We start from the raw sequence: 15,780 nt of genomic DNA, 5'->3' as shown, positions 1-15,780 counted from the left end.
CACATGGTTCTAATTTCCAATAATATATATATATTGCACATTTTTAAAGTAGAAAGGTTGTTGCAGTCTTAGGATGCATAAGTTGAAGCCCTTGAAGATTGATGTCTGAATTGAACATCCTCGCATGGTTAAATTGTAAAGAGGAAATGGCTAGAGGTTTGGTTTTCACATATGAATATGGACCACATCCATGGCGATTTGGGTCAGTTTCAAGGGGGTTGACTGTTATCAGACAACAAAGCTAACAGTCACATGAATAATATAGACTATGGAGCAAAACATTCACATTTTAATGTCTGGTTATGGTGTCCACATCTTTTACTTTTTTTTGGGGGGAGTTTTTTTTGGGGGGAGTACAGGTGTAAATGAACTGGCCTTGATCGAATAATGTTATGTTCTTTTGTTAATTTTTAAAAGTGTTCATGTTTATGTTTTGTTAGTCTTCGTCTTCATTTTCGTGTTCATTTATTTATTTTTGAAGGTGTTTGTGTTCAGTTTATTTAGCATTCGTAAATATGTTCATTTAACGTTCATGAACATGTTCATTTATATACTCATCAACGTGTTCATTTAATGTTTGCAAGCATGTCTGTTGCACACTCTTTTCTTACTCTTTTATTTGCCATTCGAAGAAAAATGATGAAACTATGCCACTAGTCTTTAAGATCTTTAGAATTCACAGTTTGAACTCCAATGTTCACATTGTATTCAATTTAGTCCTTATCTTCACCAATATTTAAAATGTAAAAAAAATTAAAAGAAAAAAAGAGAACCGGGTAAACGAACTTGTTCGTGAACATAAACGAACCAAACACACATTTGTTCATGTTATTTCATTTATTAAATGAACATAAAAATTTTGTTCATACTCATTTATTTAACTTAACAATGAAGATATATGAACATTATAAGAACAATTCATAAAGAGTTCATCTAATACTATGTTTATTTGTACCCTTAGAGAAAGATACATTGTTAAAAAGATTTAAATTAAATTCATTAAACTTATATAAAAATGTATATTTAATTCATAATCTTGGTATTTTATGCTTAGGTTATTGTCGTAACCGTCTTTCGGTTGGGTCACGGAATTGGGCTTCGACTTAGGAAAATGTGGATTGGAGTCGCCACCGATCATTTATTTAAAAATAAATGGGTTGATCGGATACCCTATTTCTTACCTGATCTGCGTCTTACCAGAGATGTGTCGGATTCGGGAGTCGGTTACAGTCAAGGAAGGGCTAGCACCCTTGAACTGCCCTTTCGGTACTGTGTAATTTCCAGTTGTCTTTAATTAAAAATTGAAAGTTAAATTAAAAGTAAAATATTGATCCAAATTGCTTACCACTGATTGTTTGAAGTTCTCTCAAAAAGCCAAGGAAGGGTTAGGTAATGAAAGTAATAAAATAGAAAATAAGGCGAACAAACGAATAATATAAAAAAACAATGTATACAAAAAAAGAAAGAATGAAATATGACTAAATATAAAAAAATATGCAAAGGAAAAAAAACGAAAATACAATAAAGAAAAAGAAGAAATATAATAAAATAAATGGATAAAAAAATACACATAATAAAATAAAATATAAAGCAATGAAAATGAAAAAAAGAAAAAATATGCGTATATACATATAATAAAAAACAGTTATAATAGTAAAATAGTATGCAATAATAATGATGAAATAATAAATAAAATATATATATATATGTAGAATATAAAAATACATAAAGATATATAGAAATAAAAAGTAAAAAAAAATAGTAATACATATGCGTATATAATAATAAAAAATATAATAATAGCATAAATAAAAAATAATAATAATAGTAAAAGTAAAAGGGGAAATAAATAAAATAAAAATGGAATAAATAATTAATTAATGAAACAAGAAATATATATATTAAGTATTAAAAGGAAAAAATATCAATAATAGGTAAAATGAATATATATAGATATATATATATATATATATACATACATAAATACAAAAAAAAATGTTAATAGAAATATAATTATAAGATAAAATGAGTAAGGTTGGTAAATAATAAAAAATACATATATAACGTATAAAATTATAAGATGTAGTAGCTAGATAAAGAGAGAAAAAAAGTTAATTAAAATAATATATGTATTAACACTAAGTATAGAAAATATATAGAAAATACGTATATATATCTATATAATTACATGATATGAATAAATAAAAAGGTTAGTATAAGTATTAAATTGAATCAAAAACAAGTTAAGTGGCTAAATTGAAAGAAAATCAGAATTAGAGACCAATTCAAAAGCAAATTCGGGGTCAAAATAACTCTTTAAAAGCAGCGAGGGACCAAAAGGGTAGTTTACCCCATTTTCTTTAAAAACACGCAGGTTCTGGGGCGTATATGTGTCAAAATCTGGGTTTAAAATTTTATTTCTTTCCTTCTCTCCAAACAGAACGCCCTTTCACTTCTTCTCTCCCTTTTCTCTGGTTTGTTCTTGAATTTCAAGAACAGGGGCCGTGAGTTTCCAGAAACCGGCCATCAACCGCCGCAAGCCGCCTCACCGCCGCCGTCGAACGGCGACGGCCACCGTTCATCGGCGGCAAAATCACGAAAATATTTAGTTTTCCAGGAGCTTTTCTCCTCCTCGTTTTGAAAATCAAGTTGGTTTTTCAAAAAAGGCCTCGGGTTTTCGTAGATCTACAAAAATAATCTCGAACGAAAACGCCTTTTCATCGGCAAAAATCTTCTCTATTTGCTTCCTTTCGACTCAAAACAACACGGACGATAAAACTGACATGCGAAGGATCAAGCGAACGAAAAGGTAAACAACAATATACCTTGCTTTTATTTCTTATTTCCAAATGTTGTACAAATGTTCCGACTTTCTTTGTGCTTGCTATGGTAACTTTATGCGTGTGTTTGTAGTTTTTGTGTAATTTGTGTTCTATATTCTGTATCCCCCCAAATGCTTGGGTTTACACTTATTTATAACAAAAGAAAATCCTATTTTTAGACTCCTAGTTAAATTAGAACTCTAATGTGTTTGGGTTGTTGATGTGTTTCACATATGCATGCCGTTGGTGAGGGCCGAGAAATCTGACGTTATTGAGAGACGTGCGGCCGTGGGAGGTTGAAGGGGGCGTGAGGCGCGGCTGGAACCTTGGCTAGGGTTTGGAGGCTACCCGGATACCTTTGCTGTGGACCGTTGGATCTCACCTAGATCCAACGGTCACTATTGCTGGCGGCTGGAACAAGAGTGGAATGAGCTAGGGTTCTGGGGACCCCTAATCTGTTACGTGTTTTGGACCTGGGTTGGACCAGGATCTTCTGTTGGGCTTTGTAGTTCCTTGGGCCTGTAAAATAAATAAATATATTATTATAAGGTCGAAATAAAGCGTCTACAGCTGCCCCTCTTTGTTCATTGTTGTGTAACGAAAATAGAGCAAAGATTAAGAGACGCAAATTTCGGCCATATCGAATACTCTCTGTCGTAGAGTTAAAATTCAATATTGAAACTGGTTTAAATCACAAAATGACTCCCTCGTCGTGAGGTTGAGTTGAACTGGAAACTTCTGAGCACGATATCCTTCGTCGTGAAGTTGAAATCGAACTCAAAGCTTTTGGCAAGTGGCTCCTAGATCATCTTCTGGCTCAAGATACTTTGTCATGATGATGAAACTCGACTTGAAGACTTCGGTGTTGATGTGTCACAGATGACTCATTCGTCCTGAAGTTAGGTCAACCTGTTAGGGTACGATACCCTTCGTTGTGAAGTTGTATATGTATATGGCCCCTCCGTTGTGAAGCTGAGCCTGAGAATTGGATATCCTTCGTCGGGAAGTTGAAATCCAAGTATTGTTCCGAGCCCAATATCCTTCGTTGTGAAGTTGAAATTGGCTCTGAATTTGAGAAATGTTTGTTGACAACCAGCGGTCCCTTCGTCGTGAAGTTGAACTTGCGTTGTCTGGAGTCCAATATCTTTTGTTGTGAAGTTGAAATTGGCTCTGAATTTGAGAAATGTTTGTTGACAACCAGCGGTCCCTTCGTCGTGAAGTTGAACTTGCGTTGTCTGGAGTCCAATATCCTTCGTTGTGAAGTTGAAATTGGCTCTGAATTTGAGAAATGTTTGTTGACAACCAGCGGTCCCTTCGTCGTGAAGTTGAACTTGCGTTGTCTGGAGTCCAATATCCTTCGTTGTGAAGTTGAAATTGGCTCTGAATTTGAGAAATGTTTGTTGACAACCAGCGGTCCCTTCGTCATGAAGTTGAACTTGCGTTGTCTGGAGTCCAATATCCTTCGTTGTGAAGTTGAAATTGGCTCTGAATTTGAGAAATGTTTGTTGACAACCAGCGGTCCCTTCGTCGTGAAGTTGAACTTGCGTTGTCTGGAGTCCAATATCCTTCGTTGTGAAGTTGAAATTGGCTCTGAATTTGAAATGTTTGTTGACAACCAGCGGTCCCTTCGTCGTGAAGTTGAACTTGCGTTGTCTGGAGTCCAATATCCTTCGTTGTGAAGTTAAATTGGCTCTGAATTTGAGAAATGTTTGTTGACAACCAGCGGTCCCTTCGTCGTGAAGTTGAACTTGCGTTGTCTGGAGTCCAATATCCTTCGTTGTGAAGTTGAAATTGGCTCTGAATTTGAGAAATGTTTGTTGACAACCAGCGGTCCTTTCGTCGTGAAGTTGAACTTGCGTTGTCGGGAGTCCAATATCCTTCGTTGTGAAGTTGAAATTGGCTCTGAATTTGAGAAATGTTTGTTGACAACCAGCGGTCCCTTCGTCGTGAAGTTGAACTTGCGTTGTCGGGAGTCCAATGTCCTTCGTTGTGAAGTTGAAATTGGCTCTGGGTAAAACCTGCAAAGATGTGCCTATATGCGATGGTATGGATGTCATGCTCTTAGGTATGCCTAAAAATGTATGGGCAACATATGTTATTCTGGGCTCTGGAGAAAAATCTTGATTTCTGGTGGCCTGTCGTTGTTGACTCTTGATTTTGAAAGCTTGAAGTTCCGATCTCTGATCTTGAATTCTTCAAATGTCTGAATCTGATGTGCACATTCTGGTTTTTTTTTTTTTTTTTTTTTGGAGATGCTCCTCAACCATCTCAAGCATGTGCATGAGCCTTGATCGGATTCTGGGTACCTGTATTTTTCAATGAATCTTTGTACAGTAATATGCAATTATCTTTCATAAAAATAAATAAACCATTAGGTTTCAATCTAATTCAAGATGCTCGAAAGGAATTGGAGGAAATATGGTCTTTATTCATAAGGGAGGAGAAGAACAAATAATACATGGCAAACATTCTAGAAGACGAATACACAATGATGTGTAAATGAATGTCTTAGATCTCGATAACGTGGGCATTTCTGAGCTGAAAAGTCGTTTGGTGACTTTGAATGCAGCCTTTGCCAAAGGATCTTTGAAAATGCGACAACGTTTGGGAGGGTGCAACATTTCTCCGATTTGTTGAGTTCGTAGAAGATTCATGTGCCGGGATGTTTCCACCGTTAATATCCAAATCGCCCTTTCCGGGTTTTCAACTTGGACCCATCCTTGGTTGCAAGACGCCCTTTGCGGGTTTTCATCTTGAACCCACCTTATTTTCTCTTCTTTTTTCCTCTTTTTTCTTTTTTCAATTTAGGGTGCCCTTTCGGGTTTTCACCCTAAACGTTCTTTTTTTTTTTTTCAACTTAGGACGACCTCTCGGGTTTTCATCCTAAGCGAAGTATTTCTTGACTGCGTCCGAGTTAATGGGATGTGGCAGCTCAGGTCCGTCCATTTCAGCCAGGATAAGGGCTCCTCCGGAGAAAGCCTTCTTCACGACATAAGGTCCTTCCCAATTTGGCGTCCACTTTCCTCGGAAATCTTTCTAGACTGGCCAAATTCTTTTTAGCACTAGATCCCCTTCACGGAATATTCTCGGGCGCACCTTTTTGTCGTGTGCTCGGATCATTCGTTTCTGATAGATTTGACCATGATGAATGGCTTTCAGTCTTTTTTCATCTATCAGATTAAGCTGATCATATCTGGATTGTGCCCACTCTGCATCATCTAGTTTGACTTCTGACAAGACCCTGAGAGACGGAATCTCGACTTCAATGGGTAGCACTGCTTCCATTCCATAGGCTAGTGAAAATGGAGTTGCCCCAGTCGATGTACGTACCGAGGTTCGATAAGCGAACAAAGCAAAAGGCAACTTCTCATGCCAGTCTTTGTAGGTTTCAGTTGTTTTCTCCACTATCTTCTTAATATTTTTGTTTGCTGCTTCTACTACTCCGTTCATCTTTGGTCTGTAAGCAGTGGAATTGTGATGTTTTATGTTGAACTATTCGCAAGCAGCACTCATCATCTTGTTGTTCAAGTTTGTTGCGTTATCGGTGATAATCCTTTCGGGTAGACCATACCGACATATAATTTCTTTCTTTAGAAACTTGCAAATAGTGGATTGAGTGACACTGGCGTATGACGCAGCCTCTACCCATTTCGTGAAATAGTCAATTGCTACGAGAATGAAACGGTGACCATTCGAAGCCTTCGGATGAATTTGCCCGATAACGTCCATGCCCCACACAGAAAAAGGCCATGGTGACGTCATTACATGAAGCGGATGGGGTGGAACATTTATCTTGTCTCCATAAATCTGACATTTATGACATCTCCTAGCATAGTTGATGCAATCGCTTTCTAGTGTGGACCAAAAATATCCGCATCTCATTATTTGTCTTGACATCATATGCCCATTTGCATGTGCTCCACAAACTCCATCATGTATTTCTTCCACTATCATTTTTGCCTCTTCAGCATCGACGCACCTTAGCAGAACTTGGTTATGGCTTTTCTTGTATAAAACCTCTCTGTCAAGGACGTATCCAGCTGCCAACCTTCTAAGGGTTCTCTTCTCGATTTCAGTGGTTTTTTCTGGATAACTCCGATGCTTGATATACTGCAGAATATCGTAGTACCAAGGCTTAGTGTCTTTCACTCCTTCAATTTGGTAACAATGAGCTGGGTACTCATACGACTGCATGTTAATTGGCATCATTTCAGACTCCCCGCCAGCCTTGAATGTGGCTGCCAAGGTAGCTAAAGCGTCAGCCATTTGATTTTCTTCTCTAGGCACGTAGTGAAAGGTGACTTCGTCGAACTCTTCGAGTAGATCCAGCACTAGTCTCCGGTACTCTAACAGTTTTATATCCTTAGTTTCCCATTCTCCTCGGAGCTGATAGATTACTAAGGCTGAGTCTCCATACACCCGCAAATTCTTTATATTTTGTCCCAGTGCAGCCCGAATTCCCAAGACACAGGCTTCATATTCTGCCATGTTATTGGTACAATCAAAGTTCAGTCTGGTAAACGGGTAGTGACTCCCTTCTGGGGAGACTAGGATTGCCCCGATGCCATGTCCTAGTGCATTTGATGCCCCATCGAAGTGCATTCTCCAGGAACTGTCCGCTGAAGTGCTTGCTTCCTCTAAAGATACGGCCATTAAGTCTTCGTCTGGGAAATCAAAGTCCAGCGACTCATAGCTCTCATCAGTTCTGCTTGCCAAAAAATCGGATATGGCACTGCCTTTTACCGCTTTTTGGCTCACGTATTCGATGTCAAATTCAGACAAAAGCATCTGCCATCGGGCTAACCTTCCGGATAGAGCAGGTACACCCATCATGTATTTTAGTGGGTCTAACTTGGAAATCAGCCAAGTGGTGTGATACAACATGTATTGTCGAAGTCTTTTTGTAGCCCATATCAGAGCACAACAAACCTTCTCAATAGGAGGATATCGGACCTCGCAATCGGTGAACTTCTTGCTTAAGTAGTAGATGGCTCTTTCCTTCCAGACTCATCGTGTTGACCCAGAACACACCCCATGGAGTTCTCGAATATGGAGAGATACAAAAACAGAGGTTTTCCTGGGATAGGGGACATCAGGACAGGAGTGTGAGACAAGTACTCTTTTACCTTCTCAAATGCAATCTGACAGTTTTTATCCCATGCTCCAGGGCTATTCTTTCGGAGGAGACGAAAGATGGGGTCATATTTGTCGGTTAACTGAGAGATGAACCGAGCTATGTAGTTTAGTCTGCCCAGAAAACCTCGGACTTCTTTTTGGGTTCGTGGTGGAGGTAGATTCTGGATAGCCTTAACCTTATCAGGATCGACCTGTATGCCTCTCCTGACTATAAAGCCTAGTAGTTTTCCAGATGTTACCCCGAAGGTACACTTGCTAGGGTTTAGTCTCAGTTGGAACTTTCTCAATCTCTGGAAGAGCTTCCTCAGATTCTTGACATGTTCATTCTCGGTCTGTGCCTTGACAATCATGTCGTCGACATAAACCTCGATTTCTTTGTGCATCATGTCGTGGAACGGGGTCACCATAGCTCTCTGATATGTTGCCCCAGCATTCTTTAATCCGAAAGGCATCACTTTGTAACAGAAAGTTCCCCACATTGTGACGAAAGTGGTCTTCTCCATGTCTTCGGGATGCATCTTGATCTGATTGTACCCCGAAAATCCATCCATGAATGAAAAGTAGGCGTTCCCGGCCGTATTGTCCACCAGAGTGTCTATGTGTGGCAGAGGAAAGTTGCTTGGGACTGGCCTTATTAAGGTCCCGGTAATCGACACACATGCGTACTTTCCCGTCCTTCTTCGGCACAGGCACTATGTTGGCCACCCACTCAGGGTATTTGGCCACTTGGAGAAAACCGGCGTCAAATTGCTTCTTGACTTCTTCCTTGATCTTAAGGAGCATTTCTGGTCGCATTCTTCTCAGTTTTTGCTGCACAGGTTTGAATTCTGGTTTGATTGGCAGTTTGTGAACTACCATATCTGTGTCTAGTCCCGGCATGTCTTGATACGACCAAGCAAACACATCTTCGTACTCCTGAAGTAAGGCTATCAGGTTTTTTCTTGCTTCAGTCGAAAGAGTTGTGCCGATTTTAACCTCCTTTCGATCTTCCTCAGTGCCCAAATTTAATATTTCGATCGCCTCCTCATGTGGCAGTATTTGCTTTTCTTCTTTTTCTATCATTCTCAACAATTCGGTAGGCAAGTTGTATTCTTCTTCATTATCGCATTCTTCAAATTCCCCAAGACAAATGGTTGATTCAAAATCCACCTCCGGATCAGGATCATTAGTGCCCCCATTATCGTTATATGGGAACCTGAAAGGAGGAAAATGTGCATGTGTGAGAGGATAATATCCCACACGGAACGGTCAAGAACTAACTTTGAGAGTAACTGGAAATGAAGTACTGGAATGAAGGAGATAGAGAATGAATTCAAAATAAAAGAAAAGTTTGTTTGCCATGGAAAAGAAAATGCATCTTTATTAAACTTAAACAAAATATTTATTCACCCTTACAAAAGATCACCTATTGCCCCGGGTATAGGCAAATAGGGATAGTTCGAATATTACTCTGAAAGATTCTTGTAAACCACAGGTAGTTCTTCCACCGACCAACTGCTAGGCACGAACCCATGTGGCAGAAGGCATATCCCGGATCTATCTCCGTTGTCAACATCTTCTGTGGTCACGGCATTAACGTTCAGATCTTCCAGAGCCGTTTCTAACTCGGATGTGGTGGTCTCAAACACATAACCACCTGACTTGAATGTTCTGAAAAGCGGCGGGAATGTCATGGGCTTCCTTTGAAATTCGTTCCCAGTCAATCTGGTCAATCTTCTCTCCCGGTTCTTTTGGATCTCCTTTCTCTTTTCATGATAACTGGGCTGAAAACCGAGCCCAAATTGGTCTAATTTTGAGATAGGAATGACAGGATTGATCATCCCTTGCAAATATTTCCCAAAACCTCTCCCGGTTCTGGCGCCTCGGCCTAGGGTTTGCTTGATCTCCATCCTTGTGCATTTGGAGAGTCGAGGTCTTGGGATTCTCTTTCCTTCTGCCACAAATGTGGCATTCATAAACTCCAAGGAGCGGAACGAACATTCTACCACTTCCTCGTCTACTTCGATGTATGGAGCCTCCGTGGTCACGCTTGCCACGATATCTTCCTCAGCGTTGATAATTACCAAGGCCCCGTCAATGACAAATTTAACTTTCTGGTGCAACGTGGAGGGTACTGCACCTGCTTGATGAATCCACGGCCTTCCCAAAAGACAGCTATAGGACGGCATGATATCCATCACAAGGAACTCAACATCATAGGTGGCTGGTCCGATGGTCAATGGTACCTCAATCTTTCCGATTACCTCTCTTTTGGTCCCATCAAATGCTCGGACCACATTCTGACAAGCTCTCATATGAGAGGTATCTATTGGTAGCCTCTTCAATGTAATCAAAGGCATCACGTTCAAGGCTGAACCATTATCGATTAAGACACTTGGTAAAGCGTGCCCCTTACAGTAGGTAGTAATGTTACGCCTTCGTTCGGCCTCTTCCTCCTGATGGAATCTCATTATCTGAAAACGAGATGAGATTATCAGCTTGAATATTGTTCACCAGTCGATCCATCTTGCTGACTGGTATGTCTTGTGGCACGAACGTTTGATTAAGGACATTCAACAACGTTTCTCGGTGTGCTTCCGAGCTTAAAAATAGTGCTAGCATTGAAGTACGTGTAGGTAAGTTGTGGAGCTGTTCTACAATGTTGTACTCGCTGTGCTTCAAGATCTTGAGGAACTCTTTAGCTTCTTCCTCCTTTATAGGTTCATTGACGACTAGCACATCTTCTTTGAATGGCTCCAGTGGTCTTTGCCCCACTTTACTATTACCTCCTCCGGAAGTGCTCACCTGACACTCGTACTTCCATGGCACTTGCCGATTGTCCTTATATTGAAAAGGCCGCGGTGCGGAGATTACCACCTTGGCTGGTGTTGTCACTGTCATGCTTGCCTTAGGGGTAATTATCAAAGGACTACCCCTACCAAATTTTCTATCTGATGATTCTCCGGTGGCACAAACATCTGCTTCCCAAGAATCTTGAATTTCTTCGTAAAATTCCAACTCCTTTCGATCCATCATGAGCTGGACTAACAATCTGAACTCTGGGCAATCTTGCACTTTATGCCCTTCTTTGTTGTGGTAACAACAATGGTTACCATCTTCATTTCTATCGTATCTGAATATGGTGCAAGAAATCCTGCCTTTACCATTTGGCTCCATACCCAAGCCAAAGGAGATTTAATTTCTGAAACCCTTGATTTAATTCTCCTTCCCCCTTCAGTAGTAATGGCATTAATTCCTGTCTCCTGATGATTGGGCAAGGGATTCTGGGCGACATTTGGTGCTCCGGAGTTGAAAGTGATCCAATTCTTGTTTCTCATCCGTTGCACAAGTCTCTTGAATGCGAGACAACTTTCAATCGAATGCCCCTGCACACCGCCATGATATTCGCAGTGAGCGCTCTCGTCATACCATTTCGGGTAAGGGGGATTTATTGGATTCATAGGATAAGGCGACACTGCATGAGTGTCGAAGAGCTGTTGGTATAGTTCTTTATACGTCATGGGGATGGGATCAAACTGCTTCCTTTCCCTTTCTCTTCTTGGTTCCCTCTGGTTCTGTCTAGAAGTACCGGATGGTACAGCTGCTGTGGAATTTGAGCTTGAGATCGTAACCCCCTTGTTGACGTTGTAGGTGTTCACATTGTTGATCTCTCGCTCCTTGTTTTTCATGGGAGGCTTTTTACTGGAGTCTCCTCCTCAATCTTTCCTTGTTTAATGGCCAACTCGATCATTTCGCCAGCCATGACTAAATCTGAAAAACTCCCCGACGTGATTGCTACCAAATGCCCGAAGTAAGGTGCCCTCAGGGTCTGTACAAACAGCTTTCTAGTTTCCTTTTCATCCAAAGGTGGATGAACTTGCACAGATAAATCCCTCCATCTCTGTGCGTACTGTCGGAAACTCTCATTGTGTTTCTTCTCTAGGCTTTGTAACATGACCCGGTCTGGTCTCATATCGTTGATATGCTTATACTGCTCCAAGAAAGACTTGGCTAAGTCTTTCCACGTCTTGATATGAGTTCGGCTAAGCTGGTTGTACCACCGAATAGCTGAACCGGACAGGCTCTCCTGAAAACAATGGATCAGGAGTTGGTCATTCCCGCCATATCTTGTCATCTTTCGACAGAACATAGTGATATGGGCTGAAAGGCAACTGTTCCCGTCGAACTTCTCAAACTCAGGAATTTTAAACTTTGGTGGAAGCACCAAGTCTGGAACTAGGCTCAGCTCCATTGCGTCCACTCCATAATAATCATGGTCTCCCTGGACCATCTTTATTTGATCTTCTAATATTTTTATCTTTTCTTCCATCTTTTTGGCTTTATCTTCCTCGTCAAAGTATGGGACCTTATAATCATCCGGATGATCATCAGGGATGATTGTAGAAGTTTGTATCTTCACAGCAGGTGCAACTTTCGCTTTGGTAGCGAATGAGTCCCCGGGTAGTGCTGCTTTCCCTTTAGTAGCAGATGCGTCCCCGGGTAATATTCCGGGTGAGAGAACCACTTGCGGGGTTGGTGGTATGGCCACGACAACTTGGCTACGATTTGGTCGACCAAGGACTCCTGATTTTCTTGATGGATTCAAGAGTACTTTCACTGTTCTGAGCCATCTTATCTTCTAGTTCCTTTTGAAGTCTTGCCATGTGCTCTTCGATTTTCTCCATTCTGGCTTCCATTTGTCTCTTTTGCTCGAGTATTGTGCGGGATGTGTATCTGATGCTTGTGGTGGTAAGCTCGGTGTCTGAGACATGTTCTGTTAGTTAATACGAATGTAAAAACATGGAAAAAACATGAAATATAAAATGCAAGAGATGCAATGCATGATGTATGCAATTGGAGGCATTGATCCAGAAACGTGTTCATTATATATAACCCTTGTTCAGACAAAAATGTCTTATCTTTTAAGAGACATAAAAAAAACAGATTAAAGGTACATTTGGACTAAATCCTCTAGACCCCGAACAGCTTCCAGTAGGTTGACAAGTCTTCTGCCTTCATCTGTCACTGGTTGAATGCCTTGTCGAACCACACCAGTTTCCTTGCTAGGTGTGAAGATGACGGGCTGCTTTTTGTACTTGATCAGGAAATCGGATGGTTGCGTCTCGGGCCCTCACCCTTCGCTGTGCTGTTCCCAACGGAAAACGCCATTGTAATCCTCGTCGAAGGGCACCATCTGAAGCTCGTTTGCTTGCCTGTTGAACCCATCTACAATAGCTTCTAACTCAGCTATCGTCTTGCATCTTCTATGCTGTTTCTCTAAGTCAGCTACCCGAACTCTCAAGCGCTGGTTCTGATATTGACTATCTGCCAAGCGTCTTTGGGCAGTCTTCGTTTGTTCTTTCCAAGCTCTCTCATCAGGCCCTCGAACTTCCTCTTTAGGTTATGAGCTTCGTCTTTCCAGTATTCAGAGGTTACCTTCAACTTGGAGTTATCTTTGACCTTATCTTGATACCCTTTCTCAAGTCTTCGAGCTCAAAACGGACTCTTTTTTGTTCTTTTTCCAGTTTTTCTGCCGATCTTTCTGAGAGTCAGCATCAAGCTTCCACTGATAACGTTCAGCTTCAAGTTCCTTTATCTTTGCTTCAGCTCATTATTCCGGCTTCAAACTCGGTTTTGGCTATCTCGAGTTCAGAAGGGACATGCCTGAGATGTTCTTCCATGGTTCGGGTGTCATCACAGTCTGGCACAGGGATATTGTCATTCTTCTCATCTGCCACTCCACATAATCCGGAGAGCATGCTTCTGGCCGCTGCAACATCCATCCGGAATACTTTCCTCCACGAATCGGCTACTTCTTTGATCATCTTCTTATAGTTGTCGCCGTGATACTCAAACTCTGACCTAGCTAACCCGCATGTTGCTGGAACAAACTGGCGTGCTCCATACTATCTAAGTGCTAATAGCGGAGCATACCCGACTGCTCCCCAAAGTCCAAGTAAGGTCACAGTGTCGGAGTCACCACATCGAAAAAGAACATCACTGAGGAATAACCAAGGGGCTCTCCAGACAATATCTCGGTCTTGAAGATGCGTAAAGACCTTCATCCATTTTTCTTTCGAGGCGCCTTCATGCCATTTTAAGGTTATAAATTCACCTAGAGGTGAATAGGTGGTGCTGAAACGGCGGTAGGCAACCCCGTCAGTCTTCCAGAAGTGGCTGTGAATCCAGACTTGAAGGAGCTGAATGCACCCGGTGAATCTTCCTCCGCCAGTTCTTCGGCAATGATTGAGAGATCGAAAGGTCTCACCAAGATGGCTGGTGCTGGATTGACTCTTCTCGAGAGTTGTTCGAATAGCTCCACTACGGTGGCATCGATGTATCCCAAGGTCTTTGGGAATAAATTAGACCATACAGACCTAATGCAAACAGGTCTATTGTCTTCCACTCATCGGGATGGTGCTTCATTAGTTGTTTGATATGAAGCCAAGCGATTCCTTCTCCACTACCCTACATCGAGCTCGGTCAGTTACCCATTTTTCATCAACTCCGGCAACCTTAGCTAGTGCATTTTTGAAAGGTTGACTTTTAATGTGCTTAAGGTAGGCCCGCTCGAGTTTGATGTTTTCACAATGCAGCAGTGTAGTGTATTCTTCTATGGTGGGCACCATGTCTTCCCGGTTAAAGGTGAAGCAACTGTATCTCGGGTTCCAGAATTGAACCAAGGCTCTAATTAAGGGCTCATCAATCTTAACATGAAGCAGTGCAACATCACCGTACCGTTGGCTGAACTTCTGTTTCACCTCATTCTTCCAACTGTCCCAGATGTCCCGGAGCTCTTGTATGTCATTCTGCTTTAGGCTGATTGAGGCGTAGCTAACCAGCTCTGACACATAGCTGTCTTGAAGACTGTCTCCCTTTTCCTTCTGAGTCTTCTCGGACCATAGTCGTACCTCAGGGTTTTTAATCTCTTGTATTACAACACCTTTATCCATTAATTCAGATTATTTTGTGCGTAATGAACGTCTTTTTAGGGATCAATGGCCTCTTGTTATGATGCAAATGCTAAAACAAACACAAAGGCAAACAGTTAGTAAAATAAAAATAAATGGAAATAAATAAAAACAACAAGAAATAAATGGCAATAAAAACATAAGGAAAAACAAATGGTTAGGAAAGAATTGTCTTAGGTTTTGGAATGTGGTTTTGGGGTAGGCTCTATTTCTTCGAAGTCTCCTGGTTTAGGTTCTAAAAACGGTACCCGAGTTCTCCTTGCTGGTGCCCCCTTGGGCTTACCAGACCCTTAGTCCTAAACCCATCACAGGCTTGTGTGGACTAAGTTAAACTCGAGGGGACACATTCCCTTATGTCTATGCGGAGAATAAATTCACGACAAACATAAGGTATATCCCGAAGGCTACTTGCTAGGCATATGCGGTGAAAATTCACACGAATGCGTCGCTTTCACCCCCCACTTAAGGGTTCGGAGCTCGGGTATAGAGCCTTTGAATGAAAAAGTTTGGAAGACTGAAATCATTAGAAAACGGTCAGTCCAACTATTTACTCGAAAAAATATAACCAAAAGTAAGTAATAAGGATCGAAATATTACCTTAAAGTTCAAACTTACCCTTTTCATTAAAAAGACAACTGGAAATTACCTTAGCCTGACTCACTTACCTGTGTCCCCAGCGGAGTCGCCAAGCTGTCGTAACCGTCTTTCGGTTGGGTCACGGAATTGGGCTTCGACTTAGGAAAATGTGGATTGGAGTCGCCACCGATCATTTATTTAAAAATAAATGGGTTGATCGGATACCCTATTCTTACCTGATCTGCGTCTTACCAGAGATGTGTCGGATTCGGGAGTCGGTTACAGTCAAGGAAGGG

This window comes from Hibiscus syriacus, unplaced genomic scaffold (genome assembly GCF_006381635.1).
Source record: "Hibiscus syriacus cultivar Baekdansim isolate YM2019G1 unplaced genomic scaffold, ASM638163v2 tig00003041_pilon, whole genome shotgun sequence".
In the NCBI taxonomy this organism is placed as follows: domain Eukaryota; kingdom Viridiplantae; phylum Streptophyta; class Magnoliopsida; order Malvales; family Malvaceae; genus Hibiscus; species Hibiscus syriacus.
The sequence above is the reverse complement of the archived record's forward strand: the minus strand, read 5'-3'. Positions refer to the sequence as shown.